This window comes from Anabrus simplex, chromosome 2, assembly GCF_040414725.1.
Source record: "Anabrus simplex isolate iqAnaSimp1 chromosome 2, ASM4041472v1, whole genome shotgun sequence".
Classification (NCBI taxonomy): Eukaryota; Metazoa; Arthropoda; class Insecta; order Orthoptera; family Tettigoniidae; genus Anabrus; species Anabrus simplex.
In genome coordinates, this window is record NC_090266.1 from 501447796 (window position 1) to 501468134 (window position 20339).

Consider the following 20339-nt stretch of genomic DNA (forward strand, 5'->3'; position numbering starts at 1 on the left):
ATGAGTATACCAATGATCGAGGTGTATACTTCGGTAAAATATTTTACCACTCAGCGTAGTTTTATAGTGTACAGTAAAATTAGTTATATTCACCCCCAAACGCATTAAAACACGCCTTTTCTTGTTAGGGTACCCCACTGTAACGTAAAGTGTGCAGGAAAGGGGATAAACTCATCTAAAGTGGAAAGAATTTAAAAACCAGCCAGAAGCGTGGTGCGAGCACGCAGGCCACAGTGTTAAAGTGCTAAAATTTAGGAATTTTTCTTGCTAAATGTTACGTATGTGTGTCGGCATACACTTGTTAAAATATATTTTTGATCCTCAAGATGAACTCTGTAAGCAGTGAGAAAGATCTGAGTCATATATTTTATTGTCACATTTGAAGATTTTGCTACATATTTTCGTATTTCTTGTCTTACCTTAATAAACATGTTTTTCCTCTAAATTGACGTCACCGAGCCCGATAGCTGCAGTCGCTTAAGTGCGGCCAGTATCCAGTATTCGGGAGATAGTAGGTTCGAACCCCACTGTCGGCAGCCCTGAAGATGGTTTTCCGTGGTTTCCCATTTTCACACGAGGCAAATGCTGGGGCTGTACCTTAATTAAGGCCACGGCCGCTTCCTTCCCACTCCTAGCCCTTCCCTGTTCCATTGTCGCCATAAGACCTATCTCTGTCGGTGCGACGTAAAGCAAAAAAAAAAAACCTGACGTCATGACTCGCCTTGTATCATTTATAGCTATTAGTTGATCTCGTCTTGTCTATATTAGATATATGCTCCCCATCAAATCCAGGGTGTCATTTTTAAGTTATTTTTCATAATTCGAACTGAGCACGCCTGGGAGCGGCTGACTAGTCTGGGGCAGATTACCTTGATGGTAGGAAACGGAGACACTATCTTTGTTCATGTAACGTAAAATCGGACTGTAATAGATGCAAACTGGAGATTTTTTGGTACAGAAGGTAGAAAACCGGATCGTCAGTAGAAAAATTAAAGAAGAAAAGAGAAATTAACTAGGTGAACTTTCGAGATACAGGTTTGTAAATGAACGGCCTCTAAAATTATATTATCGAACTGGTTGTAAATCACAGTATGCAGTAATTAGCATTGAAAGACGACAAATGAAGGGAAGAGAGCAGGAATGTATCAGTCCTAGCAACTATCTTCAATATCGCTCAAATCAGTGTATCTGGGAAAGAATCTGTGTCCAGGAATCAATTAATATCTCATATTGAGAGTTTCCTAAGTAGAATAAATTTTTCAGGCAACATTTCATGAAGAGAGAGAGAGAAGGAACACTGAAGCATCTAAATTAAAAGCCTTTAAGTCCGACTGGCATTGATGCCAAGGGACTTTGCCACAGTTGAAGTGGTAACTGTGCAGTGGAAGATTATATTGATGGTTTTTGTGTTTCCTTTAATTTTGAACTTGAAGATAAGTAGTGTTACATATGGTGGAAATTAGGAAGCAACTTTAACTACAGAAAGTCATCTGGCATGACATTTTCAAACTCCCAAGTCGAAAACATGTGACCGTACTATACTCTGTCATTCAAAGACTCGAGTTCGAACAAGTAAAAAAAAAAGTCATACATCCAGTATTCAACAGCAGAGTATCAGGAAGGTGCTGGAAAGACGGAGGGGTGCGTGATAGGTGCAAAAAAAATGCAAATATGAGGAAATGAGAAAATATACAATTATCTCAACACCAAGAGATAACATGTATTTTAAAAGAAAACAGACATTAACAAGATGAATAGAATAGGAATCGAGAGAACAACATGTATCAAAAGAGAAAGTTGAATCCACATATAAGAAGATGTTACACAACTGGTTAAATCGGCCACAGAAAATTACAATTCAATAAAAGCCAAGCGTGCGAAAGTTAATTAAAGTATTTCTTGCCAGCGAAAATGAATACAAAGCTGAACTACATAAAAACAACATGTAGGGAGCAGGGAATGGGTAAGAGAGGGGAGGGAGGTCGAATCCTGCATCGGTATTTATTTGAATTTCAGATAGAGGGAAGCAATGGAACACTGTTCTTTGTTTATTATTTCGTGTAATAAGTTTGAAAGTAAGTCCCTGTCCACATGTCGTCGCACTATATCTTCCACAGAATTAGATTTAAATAATTGAAAATTAAGTTCTTGCTGTAGAGGAATGAACGAGAATTTACATAAAGAACAGAACAAAATTCAAGTTCGGTCGGTAGATGCAGAGTGGGTATCGGCCGTTGGATTTTGCCCCTTAAGTGGCCACGGCTCTACCGTGGCTCTACGCCTCTGCATTCGGGAGACGGGACAGGGCTGGACCTCACGGCTGGCCCCAACCGTCGGCTGTCCTGAGAATGGTTTTCCGTGGTTTTCCATTCTCCTGCACTAAGGCGAATGCCGGGACAGTTAGTAGTATAGGCCACGGCCGCCAAACCCCTCACCTTCTCCACACATCTCCTTCACGTGACAAATCTCCCGTCCTGAGTGTCGGCGCAACCGTCTAGGAGGCCTGCCTTGCCCTTCAGGGGAGGAATGAAAACGTTTAGTAGTAGTTCAAATTCGAGCCTGAAGGGCGAAACGGGAGACAATCTCCCAATATTCAGTGCTTCAATAAAACATTACAGTTCGCTCACCCAGCGTCACACGGTGCACAAATTCAGTCTGTCAGTATTAAAATGAACGTGCACAAGACATGCACGTCTGCCGAAGGTCCTCTACACAAGACCACTATCAAAGCCCGACTAACTTGAGAGAGAATTAATTGCCATACTTGTAGAAAAACAGACTGAATGTCCTCGAACAGTGGAGGCATGGAGCAGCTTCAAAAAAATTCCGTGAGGACAGTTGCCACATGTCAGAGAAGCCGTTGGAAGTTAAGCATGGTTAGTAGGTTGATGGTAGGTGAAGATGGCGGTTGTACGAGTGTGATGAGCAGGTAAAGAGTTATTTTTCTTGCTATTTTAGGGAACACGTTACAGTAGACAGCCTTAGTTTCTACTGAAGTATTCTCGGTTGTAACATACGATCTCGCTTCTTGCCCTGTTGCACGTTTGTACTGATGAATAGAATAATGTTCATCTTTGAATGTGTTTTTATTTCTCAGTAATTCTTTCAGTATATTTATAGTAATTCAGAGAAAGGAACCACATTAACAGTCTTATTCAGTATTTTTACAGCCCTTCAATTTTCTAAAATGGGGAAAGTAACCAGACTTCAAAATGTTAATAGTTAATAAACAAATACATCGAAGATATTTACTTTCAATCAATCAATCAATCAATCAATCAATCAATCAATCAATCAATCAATCAATCAATCAATCAATCAATCAATCAATCAATCAATCAATCAATCAATCAATCAATCAATCAATCAATCAATCAATCAATACCGATCTGCATTTAGGGCAGTTAGACAGGTGGCAGATTCCTTATCTGTTGTTTTCCTGGCCTTTTCCTGAATGATTTCAAAGAAATTGGAAATTTATAGAACATCTCCTTTGGTAAGTTATTCCAATCCCTCACTTCCTTCCTATAAACGAATATTTGCCCCAATTTTTCCTCTTGAATTCCAATTTGTCCTCTTGAGATCCAACTTTATCTTCATATTGTGATCTTTCCTACTTTTAAAGACACCACTCAAACTTATTCGTCTACAAATGTCATTCCACGCCATCTCTCCACTGACAGCTCGGAACATACCACTTAGTCGAGCACATCGTCTTCTTTCTCCCAAGTCTTCCCGGCCCAAACTTTGCAACATCTTTATAACGTTACTATCTTGTCGGAAGTCAACCAGAACAAATCGAGCTGCTTTTCTATGGATTCTTTCCAGTTATTGAATCACGTAATCCTGGTGAGGGTCCCATACATTGGAATCATACTCTAGCTGGGGTCCTACCAGAGGCTTGTACGCCCTCTTCTTTACATCCTTTTTTAAACGCTATTTGTTCTGGGCGTCGACCTATGAAGATCTTTTGCTCCTACATGCACCATATGTTAGGAACCTGCGTGTATTATGTAAATGGCGGAAGTGTAGAGTGTTGAATGTGAAGAAAGGGAAGTTAAGGACGACACAAACACCCAGTCCCCGGCCAGGGATATTAATCATTTACAATTAAAAACCCCTGAACCGTTCGGGAATCGAACCCGGGTAACAGGCGGACGCATTGTCCCCTACACCGCGGGGCCGGACCTTTGCATCCTTACTACAACTACTGAACACCCTCATAACCTTGTGCAGAGATCTGTACCCTTTGTTTACAATCCAATTTATGTGATTACCCCAATGAAGGTCTTTCCTTATATTCACACCTAGGTACTAACAATGACCTCCATAAGAAACTTTCACCCCATCAACGCAGTAATTAAAACGGAGAGGACATTTCTTATTCGTGAAACTAACAACCTGACTTTTAACCACGTTTATCACCATACCATTGCCTGCTGTCCATCTCACAACATTATCGATGCCATTTTGCATTAGCTGACAATCTTGTAACTTATTTATTACTCTATACAGAATAAAATTATCCGAAAAAACCGTATCTCTGATTCCATTACTTTACTCATATCATTTATAAATATAAGAAAACATAAAGGTCCAATAATACTGTCTTGAGGAATTCCCCTCTTAATTTTTACAAGGTCAGATTAAGATTCGCCTACTATAATTCTCCGAGATCTAATTTTTAGAAATATAGCGACCTATTCAGTCACTCTTTTGTCCAGTCCAATTGCCCTCATTTTTGCCAGTAGTCTCCCATGATCCACCCTATCAAATGCCTTAGACAGGTCAATCGCGATACAGTCCATTTGACCTCCTGAACTCCGAGATATCTGCTATATCTTGCTGGAATTCTACAGGTTCAGCTTCAGTGGAATAACCTTTCCTAAACTCGAGCTGCCTTCTAACGAACCAGCTATTAATTTCACAAACATGTCTAATATAATCAGAAATAATGCTTTCTAAAAGCTTACATGAAATGTATGCCAAACTGACTGGCCTGTAATTTTCAGCTTTATGTCTATCAATCTATCCTTGTTCTCAGGGGCTACTATAGCAAGTCTTCATTCCTTTGGTATAGCTCCTTCATGCAAACAATAAACAAATAAGTTATTCAGATATGGTACTTTTTCCCAACCCATTGTCCTTAGTATATCTGCAGAATCTTATCAATTCCAGCCGCATTTCTAGTTTTCAACGTTTGTATCTTACTTTACATGTCATTGTTATATAGGTAAATTTTAATACTACTTAGCATTAGTCACCTCCTTTATGTGGACATTATCCTTGTAACCAACAATCATTACATACTGCTGACTGAATACTTCTGCCTTTTGAAGATCCTCACATACACACCCCTCTTGTTCATTAATCATTCCAGAAATGTCCTTCTTGGAACCTGTTTCTGCCTTCCATTTTTCACTAAAGTTTGTATGACTTCTAATTATGCTTGCCATCATGTTATCCTTAGCTAACTTCTTTGCTAGATTCAATTTCCTAATAATTCCTTCAGTTTCTCCTTACTTCCAAAGCCATTTCTAACTCTAATTCTTTCCAATCTCCACCTCCTTCTTAGTCACTTTATTTCTCTGTTATAATCAAGCTGGTCTTTACCATTCCTTACCACCTGTAAAAGTACAAACCTGTTTTCACATTCCCCAACAATTGTTTTAAACCAATCCCAGAGTCTGTTTACATTCTTATTTATCGTTTTCCACCTTTTGGATGCACAGAAACCATTCTGTGTATGAAATAGAAGATATTCATGAAAATCATTATCCTGTATCTTGCAACCAAACTACATAAGTGAGTCACTTAAGTGTACGAAAGAGGTTCACTTAAAGGAATAACTGGGATAGTTAAGTAGGTAATATGAAATGAAATTACCATTTGTTGCTGTTGGCTTGTACCAACCGCTTGTCAGATTGCATCAAACGTTTCTGAAATCATAACATCCTACATCAAAAGGTACATCAACTTTCCTACAGATCATCTTCTAACCACAAAAAGGCAACGATTGGCGTACAATGTATTTCGATATTGCTGTTAGAGGCGCGTGGCTGTGAGCTTGCATCCGGGAGATAGTGGGTTCGAATCCCACCGTCGGCAGCCCTGAATATGGTTTTCCGTAGTTTCCCATTTTCACACCAGGCAAATGCTGGGATGTACCTTAATTAAGGCCACGGCCGCTTCCTTCTAATTCCTAGACCTTTCCTATCCTATCGTCGCCATAAGGGCTGTCTGTATCGGTGCGACGTAAAGCCACTAGCTTAAGGGTTTCACTTATTTATAAGTGCTGTCTATGAATTCGGCCCTTTTAAAGAGATTCAAGCGGTAAATAATGATTAATAATGATGCTAATTTTAAAACTGAGTAGAATAACATACTGTTTCGTTTGATTGAAATACTTGACGATGTTAATTATTCCGAACCTGTACTTCAAAGTGCTACAGTAATTTTGAAGAGTCAAGGTGGTATTTCTCATTTTGTAATTGTGCACTTCTTCTAGTACGCACTCTCGTTACCGAAATTCTCGTTTTGGCTTCGCTTCAGGTAGAGAGCAAATCTACTTCAGCCTATTATTGCAAAATATCGGTTTCGCTTCGCGCCACTGCAGACAATAATCGGCTCAGATAGTCCTCAGCCATCTCGTTAGTCTTCAGTCGACCTTTGTAATTCAGGCTGATCAAATTAGAAACACCATTGTTATCGAGCTACAAAACATAAGACGACAATATCATCATTACCTCCGTGGAAAGCCGGCCTGGTGGCTATGATCGTTAGGCGTCAAATCTGTATGGTCTGACACCATGATTAACCAGTTCCAGTTCCGTTGGGTGCTGGAACTTTGTTTACCAGGGATTTTTCTACGTGTCAGTAAATATACCGATACGAGGGTGGTGTATTTGAGTACCTTCAAATACCATCGGACTGAGCTAGGATCGAACCTGATAAGATGGGCTCAAAAGGTCAGCGTTTTACCACCTAAGCTACTCAGCCCGGCGATTCAATTCCAGACCTATCCACAGTGTTCATATACTGTAGAGCATCGCCGTCTGCTACTCTCGCCCACTAGTCTGCTTCCCCCTAACTGACATTCTCTCCACAAGATTTGCTGATATTTCGACACTCGCAGCTGCTTGTCCTCTTCAGTCTGCACTGACTGCTTTTGATGTTACGGTTGTTTGCAAATTGTAAAAACACAGTAGTGTTTCTGGAGGCGTTTGAGCTGGTTTTAGGTCGTTTCGATACATATTGGAAGCTGAATCGGCGTGTTTTGGTAAGATAATTGTTTTAATTCCTGATTCAAAATTGTGCACGTTGCTGCTTGTATTAATTGAAGCTTCTTTAACTTGAATTATTCTCCACGCGCTTGCAGTTTTTACCAGTTACCCATAATACTGATTTGTCGTAGATTATCGACAACCGAAATGGTATATTCTTGCGTCACATACTGCAAAAGTACGAGCGGGAAAGCTAAAGATAATTCGTTCCACGAATTCCCTTGTGATCCAGACCTCAGGCAGAAATAGATTAAAATAATTTTTAGAAGTAATTGTGAGCCTAATTTAGAATCAAAATCATCTCATGTATTCGGAAGACACTTTCTTGTATCCGAATTTGATCGTGGACTGAAAATTAAGTTGAAAAACAATGCTTTTCCCAGAATATTAGATTATCTGCCCATTATGTTCCTGAACGATGACTAAATATGACAAGAACCGTAGAAAGGAAAGTAAGTGAGATGATGAAGGAGTGGATATTGCAGCCGAAAACGATGTTTTTACTGCTGAAACAGAATTTTTTTGCTAGTTGCTTTACGTCGCACCGACACAGATAGGTCTTATGGCGACGACGGGATAGAAAAAGCCTAGAAGTTGGAAGAAAGTGGCCGTGGCCTTAATTTAGGCATAGCCCCAGCATTTGCCTGGTGTGAAAATGGGAAACTATGGAAAACCATCTTCAGGGCGGCCGACAGTGGGATTGGAACCCACTATCTCCCGGATGCAAGCTCACAGCCACGTGCCCCTGACCGCACGGCCAACTTGCCCGGTGAAACAGAATTAAAATCTTCTCAAACATAAAGTGAAGTGCAAATGATTGAGATGAGAGATGTTAACAAGTCTGTCGAAGCTCATACGGAAAACAACAATGAGAGTAAATTTATTCGAGTAGGAAAGCTCGTGTCTTCTCTTCGATTAAAGCTGTTTTCGCGCCAAATGAAAATGAATAAACTAGAAATGTAATTGCAATACCAGAAGAAACAACTGCTGCAATAATATAATGAGTACCATGCATCTTTGAAAAGCATTGTTAATGACAACGAGCGTGACCCTATAAACACAAAATATTAATTTATATTGGAGAAAGTTATATATTGCTGTAATAAATTACCTAGATGATCAGAAACGCAGTAAAGCACTATGGGACATGGGAATTCATTTCTCCGAAAGGGTACATTTACGCCAGGAATAATATGTTTAAATTGCCATCGAGGAGTACACATAGTCGCTATATTGGAGAAACATCATGCGAGAGATACTTTCCTTGGAATCTGAACGAATGGATGACGTTGAAAATACGTACTCTTTAATTATTGACAAAATATCAATGAAGAAACACTTACAGTATGGCAAGAAGTTAGACACATTTTTTGGTCGCAAAGCCACTTTTCAACTTGTTGGAGCGCTAAAGATTAATAATGCCTCCCCAGAGGTGTCCGCTCGGCAAGATACGAAAGAGAACACGGCAGTTCTTGTGAACAGTTCATTGTGTTTTTTGATACGCAGTTTATCTACTCGTTACAGAATTCCTGTGGCGTACTTTTCCTCTAAAAGACTTTCCGGAGTAGATTTTCATGATTTAACGCTGCCGGTAATGAAACAGGTGGAGGCTTCTGTGTTTGTGATTTAAAGATTAGTTATAGAAACTCATCATAAGACAAACGCAAATATGATGAGAAGGAAAGGAAAGGAAATAAATCCCGAATATGTCATCGAGAAGACCAAGGCAGACATTTGTTTCTGGATTTTGACCAATGCCATATACTGAAGAAGGTTAGAAACCACACAGCTAGGGAAGAAAATGACAGATGGATGTGAACGAATAACCGGAAAATATGTCAACAATTTGTATGAAATTCAGTCAAAGGAAATTGTTAACAATGTTCCAGTTTTAACTCGGAAATACATGTTTTTGGTCGGAAAGACACTCTTCAACATGTTGGAGCGCTAAAGATTAATAACGTTTCCCCAGAGGTGTCCACTCAGCAAGATACAAAAGAGAACAGGGCAGTTCTTGTTTTTTGAGATGCACTTCACCTACTCGTTATTATATTCCTCCAACCTCCATCCACCATCCAACTTCGAAAAGACGAATGTGGGAAGGGCGAAGAAGGTATTTTCTACTGAGGTCTTAACTGCTTTTGAGTGTTTGAAGGGCAATTCTACGCGAACTTTCCAGTCTTTTAATGCGACTATAAATTTCCTGAAAATATTGAAAACGTGGTTTGATATTTGTTGCGACTGACGAATCAACATATCGGACGCGCATAAACAAAGTTAATTTCCATAGCGCACAAATACAATGTTAATTCAAGTCAGATAGAGGACCAGACTGCCCTACTTGAGCAGACACATCACATCACTCAGAAGGTGATTTAAAATATTCATTACACATGAATATACACCACATATTTACACATACGTACAATAACTTTAGAGATACACCAATGTGCGTCTACTGCTGTTGATCGATATTTTCTGTTGTTTGATAATAAATGACGTAGCAGCGCGTTGCCAACTGTGAAATGACAAAATGAAATGCGGCAGGCGAGTTTCCAACACAAAATCCGCAAATACTCTCCCCTTTGAGGGATCTCAACAGTCAAAATCAATGTCGAGTGCCTAACACACAATCACAGTAAAAATGAATGAAAAACGATACATACAATATTTACAACATATACAACATAGACGGTACAAATTATACAAAACCTTCGGGCAATGGACGCAATCTTACTATGGAACGGCGAAGGAGACTAGTTTTTGTTTTCACAGTAACCACACGAGTAATATTATCACAACCAGGTCGGAGCTCCTGGATTATACCAGTCTTCCAAACCAGAGGAGGATGAAGCATCAAATCTCCTACAGCTGTAGTTTATTTTCCTACGGAAGACCATTTTCATGTTTCTTGAAGTGATTGCATGTATTCCTTTGACCACCTCTGCCAGAAAACTTGATACGGCAGGTGCTGCACCAAATTCCATTTAGTCAGACCGGATTGGGAGCTGTTGGGTATGTCTGGAGAGGGGGCAGAGGTCAATCGTCTTCCAACTAGAAAATGTCCAGGTGTCAAATAGCATTGATCATTGGGATCGTCAATCATTGAACAGAGAGGACTCCAGTTCAACACAGACTCAATTTGATACAAACGGGTACTCAACACTTCAAAATTAAGAATAGAATCTCCTACGTTCGGCTTCAAAAGTGATTTTGCGAATTTTATTCCAGCCGCCCATAGCCCACCGAAATGAGGACTGGAGGGTGAAATAAACTTCCATTTCACATTCAAATTAGATTACTATTATTCTGTTTCAGTACAGATATCCTTAATAAATCTTAATAATTCATTGTTGAAAATCCTCTGCGGGCCGTAAATCTTCTAAAGACAGCAAGGAAGTCCTGTGTCTTTAGACTCTTCACAGTTTCCAGATGTATTGCCTTAGTGACAAGACAAACAAAGAGATCAATGCGTGCTTTATTTATCTTACTCCTCGGGTTATCACCTTTTGTAATGACTGGGCCACCATAATTAAGACCAACGTTAACAAAAGGTAAAGACGGTTCAACTCTATACGAGGGTAACTGATCCATTATGTGAATGGTGAGTGGAGGTTTGCTTCTGAAGCACTTGTAACACGAATGGATCACACCACGAATAACTGTCTTCCCACGTGGAATCCAGAATCTGTTACGCAAAGAAAACAGTACAGCCTGAGGGCCGGAATGCAATAGCATCTCATACTCATGTTTAACAATTAAGTTAGTAATAAAATGTTTTGGAGGAAGAACAATAGGGTGTTTTTCATTATATTCCAACAGAGAATTCACGAGTCGACCACCGACCCTCAACAAGTCATAATCATCAAGGAACGGATTCAAAGTTTTTAACGCGCTCGAAGAGGCAACTACATTATTGGACATCAAGTCATGTAGTTCCTTCCCATATTCACTAGCTGGCATCAGACTTATTATTTTCATTTCGCTAATCCTCAATTATTGAGGGGTAAGTGGACCAATGAAACGAGTACACTTAGTGGGGCGGACATTGGTAACAAATCTCAGAACACAGCTATAAACTCGCTTGAGTTTGAGAAAGGAAGATAATTTCTCTATCTCGGTTGGGTGTACCTTAACTAGCAGGACTCTCAAAGAAGGGTTCGATTCTGTATTCACAGCAGATGGTGTACTACTGGCAACACAATCAGGATACGCTGTGTACAATTCGTGCAACCAGGAGAGATAATATGAAGAGAGAACATTTGATAGGGAAAAACACCTCGAGACAAGTTGTCACCTGGATTGCTCTGGGTAGGTACATGTCTCTAATCTGAGACTGAAGTGAGAGACTGAATTTCAGCAACTCAATTGGCAACAAAGATTTTCTAACAATTGGCGGGTTTTTGTAACCAACACAGGACTGTCGTGTTGACAGTCCAGCAGTATGTGGAGAATGGGATGTGCAATTTCAGTGATTCAGTGACCTTACTCATAAGGCAAGAAAGCAATTGAGCAGCACAAAGCTCTAAGCGGACAATAGACTACTATTTCAATGGAGCAACCCTCGATTTGGAAGCCAACAGGATCACTGATAACTCATCATTATCAGATACTGTCCTAACATGCACACAAGCAGCACCATAAGTAGCTTCTGAAGCGTCAGAAAAACCATGAATTTCAGTAACCTTATTTTTAGCAAAGGGCATTACATTTCTCTGCAAGGGGAGCTCAGTGCAGATAGCATTCCTTTTTACTTTGCCATGGGCTTTACGTCGCACCGACACAGATAGGTCTTATGGCGACGATGGGATAGGAAAGGCCTAGGAGTTGGAAGGAAGCGGCCGTGGCCTTAATGAAGGTACAGCCCCAGCATTTGCCTGGTGTGAAAATGGGAAACCACGGAAAACCATTTTCAGGGCTGCCGATAGTGGGATTCGAACCTACTATCTCCCGGATGCAAGCTCACAGTCGCGCGCCTCTACGCGCACGGCTAACTCGCCCGGTAGATAGCATTCCATATTTCAATAATTTCAAATGAAGGCTCTAAAGGATCATCCCAATCGATTTTCACTTGCCAACGAGACTGCAGGATAAGTTTGCTCTTAAACACGGCACGTCCTAACAATCCAAGGGCATCAAATATGGAAGCAATGTTAGTGAGAATGCTTCTCATAGTGACTTCTTTAGGTGCTTCCTTCAAATTCATTTGAAATTGAAACTCATCATATTTAGGATACCACACAATACATAATGTTTTAATAGCTTCATCCTTAGTGAGGTTACAAGGTGACAAAATTTCTTTGTCCTCTACAGGAATATTGGCAAGAGCTTGTGGACAATTTGACGTCCACTTTCTAAGATGAAAATGTGCGCTATCAGGAAGGTAAGAAATTTCTGTTTGAAGCTCCTTAGCTTCTACAAATGAGCTCTTACCTCTCACCAGGTCGTCTACATAAAAACAAGAGCGAATGGTCTCTGATACAATGGGGGGAGATTCTTTGTATTCATCAGCAAGTTGAACTAGACATCCCGTTGAAAAAAATGGGGCAGAACTTGTACGTATGCAACGGTAGTAAGACGGTAGTCCTTGATCCATTCATCAGTAGACTCACGCCAAACAATTTTCGGAAGATTTCTGTGGTCAGGATGAATTAGCACACCTCTGTACATATTAGCAATGTCAGCTAAAAGAGCAACAAAGTAGGTTCTGAACCGTAAAACAATAGACAGCAAGTCAGGCTGAATATGATTCACAACTTCCGCCAGAAACAACTCTCAGCTTGGTTGTAGTGCTAGAATCCTTGAGTACACAACGATGGGGCATGTAAAAACTTAATGATTTAGAAGTCTCACTGTATTCATGTATGAAATCTACATACTCCTTTTTTTCAAGTCTGGAAGTCTATCAGATTTATTTTCAATTTGTTTGAACTTCTAACAGCATTATGCTTAGACGCAGCTACAGGTGATACTTCAGGACGAATAGAAAGTTTGACAACAAACCTACCAGAACCATCTCTTTGACCATTATTCACAGAAAGTTCTTCACAATCCATTTCTTTAGGAGTAAGATCTGGTTAATGAATTTCTTCAAGCCCTCAGAACCTTTGGAGTTTAGTGTCAATAGAATCAAGTTTTACAAAATTGGCACGACGAGCCTTGGTATTATTATTAATGCACGACTCACGGAAAGTGCCTGACAATGCCCAACCAAATTCGGTATCTAACAAGTCGGGATAACCTTTCTTATGCAAAATATTAGAAGACACAGTTTCATAGTAGACATAAGCTCCTAGCAAGATATCAATAGTAGAAGATTGATTAAATGTCCTGTCACTCAAAATAATATCATGGGGGATAACCCAGTTGGAACAATCTATTTCTTGCGCAGGAAGTGGATTTGCGATTGTGTTAACAACTACACAGTTCAACTTCGGTGTATAATCTGAGATATTAGAGCACAAAACAAGGTTACATGTGGAGCTTACAGGCGAAACATTGGCATTGGTTATAGACGACAAGCCCTTGTACGGTTACCAGGCTTCTTGACAAGATCAGAAGTCACTAAGGATAACTGACTCACAGAGTCTAACAAAGCTTTAACTAGTACAATCTCTCCTGAACTACCTTTCACCTCTACACAGGCTGTGCTCAGCAAAACATTTAGAGCGTAATCCTGAAACAACGCTCATAGTGGTGGATGAAACAATTGCAGAGCTAGTAGCCTTTATATTATTATTATTATTATTATTATTATTATTATTATTATTATTATTATTATTATTATTATTATTATTATTATTATTATTGGGAGTTGTTTATTCATCGTGAACCAATAAGTTGTGGCGTCCATTACCCTGCGGGGACTTGTTTTGCTTACACTGTTTAGAAACATGAGAAGCGGAAAAACACGCATAACAAAGTTTATTTTCCCTCGTAAACTTGCGACGATGATCGTTTGCATGTTTGAACTTTCTACAGTCAGAAAGGCTGTGATTATCATGTTTGTAAAACCTAGAACTCAAGGAAGTGCGGTTTTTGGTAGTGTGAAGTGTCTTTAGGTTGGATTTTAACTCTCGTTTTTGTTCAATAACATGTTTATTGGATTCTGTCAGCTCTAATGCTTGACATTTTCTTTCCAAGAAATCAATCAAATTATTTAGTGTTGGGATATCAGTGGAGGCAAATTTTGTTCCCAATTCACTTCTATGGTTGGACTTGATCTTATTTAGAATCGATTCCTGTAGCAAAATTTCATGAAGTGGAACTTGACCTTCCAAAATTTCAATAGCACTAAGGTTAGATTTTACTTGCTTTATCAATTTGCGATATTCAAAAGAAGATCCATTAGTGCAATTATGGAGATGCAGCAAATGTTTTACGTGCTGTGAAACCATCAAGCGTTTGTTATTGTACCTTTTCATCAATTAAATTCCGATCAACAGTGAAGTTTTCAGCACATGTGGCTAGGTTATATAACAAATCCCTAGGTTCGCCTTGAAGAGACGACTATAAGTAGTGTAATCTTTGCACGTTGTCATTGCGGGTATTATTAATAAGTAAGCTTTGAAAGGTGTTCCTGAAACTCTAGTATTTTGTCAAATCTCCTTTAAAAAACAGGCAGTTCAATGGGAAGGATTTTCAAACCAGAGTCAGATCGAGTAGAGTTATCAGAGACAGTGGATGCATCACTACGACTAGTGGGTCTCGCAAATGAGCAAAGCAATTCTTGAATCCTACCAACTATTGCAACATATCTATTTTGAAATTCATCATGCTCTCCAAAGCGATTTTCGCTAGATGTTGAGTCTAATTCACATTCTAGATACTCCCTAACAATACTGAATTTCTTCCAATTTTCTGGCAGACTATTCTGTTTGGAAATCAGTTAGTAATGGTTGATGCTCTGTTGCTTCAAGTAGTGTTCAAGATGAGTTAATTACCATTTAAGTAGGCCACATTTTTGAACAGCCTTTGCTTCGGTATCAAACACCATGCTGAATAGTTCGGGTAATCAATTATTGACAAGATAATAATGGAAGTCAATCCTACAATTATGGTGACTATGCAAACAAAAAGCTGTGCACTCAGTACACTGGATTCATTTCGCATTGTCAGAATGAGTCACAATATTTGAAGCGAAAAATGTAAGAAAATGCATACAAGCATGAAACAATGTATTAGTCACGTAGTCCAAAAATATGTAAAATACACTATGGGGCACAACGAATTATAACTACGGGGCTTTGTATTGCCCATGAGAAATCAAGATTAATCTGTTCTTTCTATACACGGAAAGTGCTAGCAATAGGGTTACGATATTAGGCAGTATGCCCACCCTAGTTAAGATAGGAACTATGAAGACAAATGGAACAGACTTACAGTACATAGCGGCCCTGTATCATTAATCATCACTACCACTGGAACCACTCTTTGACTGGAACTGATCCTTGACTGGAACCACATGGCCAAGGTGACTAGAAATTCTAAAGGATGACGTCTACAATGTAATGTTCGCCGGAGTCCCAATTCCAAGCAGCATTTAACATCTCGAACATCAGGTTATCAGACACAAACTGGTGAAAACAGCTCACAAGAGTTGATGCGTTACCACGTGGTAACATTCCACAAATTGCTAACATATGATATTAAAACAATTCGAATGCAATGTAGACTTCGTTGAAATCACAATATAACGTATTCAAACATTCGTAGTAGTTAGTTTTTAGCAGTGGTCTGCGGTGATCAGGTTCGTTACCCCCAACTGAAATAAAAGCAGCCCCACCAAATTACCACTTCCAAATTTGGATTCACGGCAGCATCATAACTGAGATACAGGATATTTTATACAATGCACTTACAGTTTCACCCGGTGAAACATCGTAATCGTACAGTTATGGTTTTCACAGAAATATACAGGGAATTTTTTAAACTTACAATCCTAACCTAAACTCAGTGAGCAAACGTTGGACGATATTTTAGCGACGAGAGACGTGGGAAAGTATTCCCAACGACGAATAACACTGTTATATTCATGAAGAAGGCCACAGACTTGCAGAAACTTCACTCATAATACAAGAATAACACTACAAACATTCACAAGCCCAAATACCATTACAGACAAACCTACGGGAGCACAGCAACAAAATACAAATATTCTTGTATTTCGCGCTCGGCTCTCTGTTCCAGCTGGGCAACCTAAATACACTTAAGAAAATGGAAATTGCAACACCATGAAGGCAATGGTCGTTTGTGTTGATTTTCAAGATATGAAACGATGCTATCTAGGTATGTAAACGATCAAAGTTTCAGACCCATTGGATTGTTGCTACAGGTCTCCCCACGTGTTTGGTCACGGAGGAATCAAGTCCAGTATACGGACTCTGGTGTAGCATAGTTGACTTGCAGTCTGTGCATTGAAGTGTTCCCCGTCAAACATGCCTCAACGACAGAGAAGAGCACGCTATCAACAAATGTCGCCGTTTGAGAGGGCTCGGATATTTGGACTGTGTGAGGCTGGATTATCGCTAAGGACTGTCGCTGCACGTGTTGGCCGACAGGCATCTACGGTACAACGTGTATGGCAGCAGTGGCCAAATGAAGGTACCCACACTCGTAGACCTGGCACAGGCTCAGCGCGACAGACAATTGTGAGAGAGGATCGCCGCATCATTCGGATGGCCTGGATAGAACCCCATGCAACAGGAGCGCAAATTCAAGCAGCTGTGGCACCCCACGTTACACAACAAACAGTTGGTAATCGCCTGCGTGCAGCTGGCTTACGAGTCCGTGTCCCTGCAGAAGGTGTTCCATTGACCCCACAACAGCGACGTGTAAGGTTGGCCTGATGTCGAGAAAAATCGACGTGGGTCGACGAATGGCATAGGGTCGCCTTTAGTGATGAATCGTGCTTCTTCTTGCCCGCAGTGATGGCCGGAATCGTGTGCGCCGACGTGCCGGTGAGAGGGGCCGCCCAGATTTTATTGTCGAGAGGCACACAGGGCCAACACCAAGCATTATGGTCTGGGGAGCCATTGGCTTTAATATGAAATCACAATTAGTGCTTGTTGAGGGCACTATGACTGCTTGACAGTACGCTGATAGGGTACTCAATCCAGTGGTTGTCTCTGTGATGGCGACCATTGCTAATGGGATGTTTCAGTAGGACAATGCCCGGGTTCACACTGCACGCATCTCCAGAGAAGCTCTCCACGACATCACAACCTTAGAATGGCTCACCAGATCCCCGGACCTCAGTCCTATTGAGCATGTGTGGGACATGATGGGTCGACAACTGGGCAACCGTCCTCAGCCACCCACAACTCTGGAACAACTGGCCCGTGCAGTGCAGCAAGCATGGGCCACAATTCCTCAGGAAGCGATCCAGGGCCTTATTGACTCCATGTCTCGACGAATTCATCAATGTATTGCAGCTGGTGGTGGGCACATCCTGTATTGATTGTTGTCCAAACTTGCGGTCAGAGGGACCTGAAACTGTAATCATCGAATCACAACTGAACACTGGTCCTGCATGTTCAATTGCAGCAATATAGCACCACTCCTTCTGGGTGTTGCAATTTCCATTTTCCTCAGAGTATTTTCCCGAGTGTACCGAAAACAACTTCTCTACATGTGCCATCAATGAATAATCCCCAAAATTTTATACACGTCGAGATCCAAAAATAAAATACATACTTTAATTACAATTGATTTCATAAACTAGCTATAGCCTATCCCTTTTTCTCTTCATTATCTTTTCAAAAGTTAGACTTTACAAATTCAGGTACCAAAATTTAGCTCACAAGCTAGGTATCAACTTTTAGAAAATCAGAACAATCAATTAATAACAAATTAGCAAGCTTTAGCTTGCAGCTCCCTAATTACCAATTTTACAGGAGCACAAATTCTCCCATTAGCAAACAATCAAGGAGACGGGTCTCCCAATTTCTTTTACATCAGCAGGAAGAGTGCTATTGCTCTATCAATTTACACTCAGGAATATTTTCAAAAAATTCCAGGCCTATAAAGAGCACAACCTACATTTTACAAAATCAAACAGTATTCACTGTCTTAAATGCCCAACAGTCTGATATCTTTACCATTGAAGAGAATGAAATAGAGTTTAACACGGATAGCAAGTACCCGTTCTACGAGGCCTTTCTTAAAAACAAAAGGTTAAAGTTACTGGCCCAAAAATCAAAATGGTGAGGAAGCAGACACTTGCACTCCTTAAAATTTACATTAGATGCATAAAACCCTATTTGAGCTTGTGGCCCGACGTTACAGAGGCTAAGCCTATACTACGGAGGTGACTAGATGGAGAAAAATACTTAAGTTGTAGAAATTAAAATATAGAAAATGTTACAAAGTCATAGTCACCTCAAAATCGAGTTGAGAAGGAATACAAGAGAGTACCTCACTTTCTATTCTCTGATTTCGGATAAGTTCTTTCGACTAGCTTGAAATTACATTTAGAGTTTGAAATTTATATATATATATATCAGATTTTAATCAGGATCTGTCATTACCTTGAGCTGGTGGACCTCTCGAAGATGGACGAGGCGCCTCCGCCTCCTTTACAAACACACTCTAGACAGGAGCGATCACTAAGGCAACCTGGTCCGAAAATGTGCCAGATTTTATAGGCGAGGGGAAAGTTCCAGAAAACTCTGGGCTAAGGCCTTGACACACCCCCTAATCTCATTAGATAATCAAATAAATACCTAAATTTTCTCATTGGTGAATAAGTAAATGTACAACATTTTTGATAGGTCAACGTCTTGAGTTGGCGGGAAGAGACAGAAGTGTCGATAACTTTTGAAAATCAAAAAACAAACGTTAAACATTCCAGTTTAGGAAACCTTTATATACAAAATTACTCTAGAATTTTAATAGGTCATCTTCACCCCAGGGGGCACAGTATAAGTTTACAGTAGCGACATCTGATGAGAAATATTCAAAATTCTTGCACTAGTGGTTGGAAGTTTTATATTTTGGATGGCATTCTCCAAGACGCTTAATTTAAATATGCGGGGCGGGTGTACTTCCGCTACAGACCTCCACCCCCTAAAGTTCAACACCGGTGACATAATTTAGAAAATTTACTTTTTAGGAAAATTTGAAATTGAGATTTTCAGACAGAAAATTTCTTGATGAAATTTCATTTGTAAGTAATTATGTCGAAAACAAGAGTGTGGAAGTCTTCCTTAAGCCGTAGTAGTCCGGGATGTACAGTTCAATTTTGACGGCAAGAGCGCCCGCTACTGCCGACACCCGGGTGCGGTACCCCTGACCCCCCAAGTACTGTTAGATACATCTCTCCCCGCTACCTTGAGAGGGGTAGCCATGGTGATGGCCGCTACAGACCAGATATTGAGACACTGCTCCAAGATGAAGTAGGTGGTTGTGTTACCGCACCTCAGCCCTTGCCGGTAAGGATGGTGCTCAAGTACGCCGTCATGAAGGAGACTGGGTCAGAGTGGGGTGGGCCCTTACCACCACGCCAGCATCTCTCGTCAGATGTAACTCGGCCGCAGGAGGCGGGGGAAATGTAATGGCAGCCGGGCAACGGAGGAAAAGCAATCTTCCTCTAGAGGGGAAGGTTTTATAAGGTGATACATCAACAAGGTAATACCATAGATGCTTTTCATAGGGCAGAAAGCCTCGACATAACACAAATTAAATAATGAATTTCAAGATTCTAAGCTGTTAAGGAAAGAAGTATAACTACCTCCTCACTGCTAAAACTCAGTGGCCTTTACTGCAAACAGGATGATTTCATACGGGTGTTACTTGGGACAAATTCACCCTAAATATCCTTTCTGTGGTTGGATTGCTCACCAAAATGGTGACCGGAGTTATGAAATCCAAAATAATACACGGCCCATGAAATCTGGGGGCAAGCTTGCCTGCCGGTACAAAATTCTTAACCATGACCTGATCTCCGACCTTTAAATTGAAGGGCCTCCGTCCACAATCATATCTCTCTTTAACTTTCTCTTGAGAGGTCTTAAGGTTACTTTTAGCCTTCTTCCACAGGTCCCTAATGTGATCGGG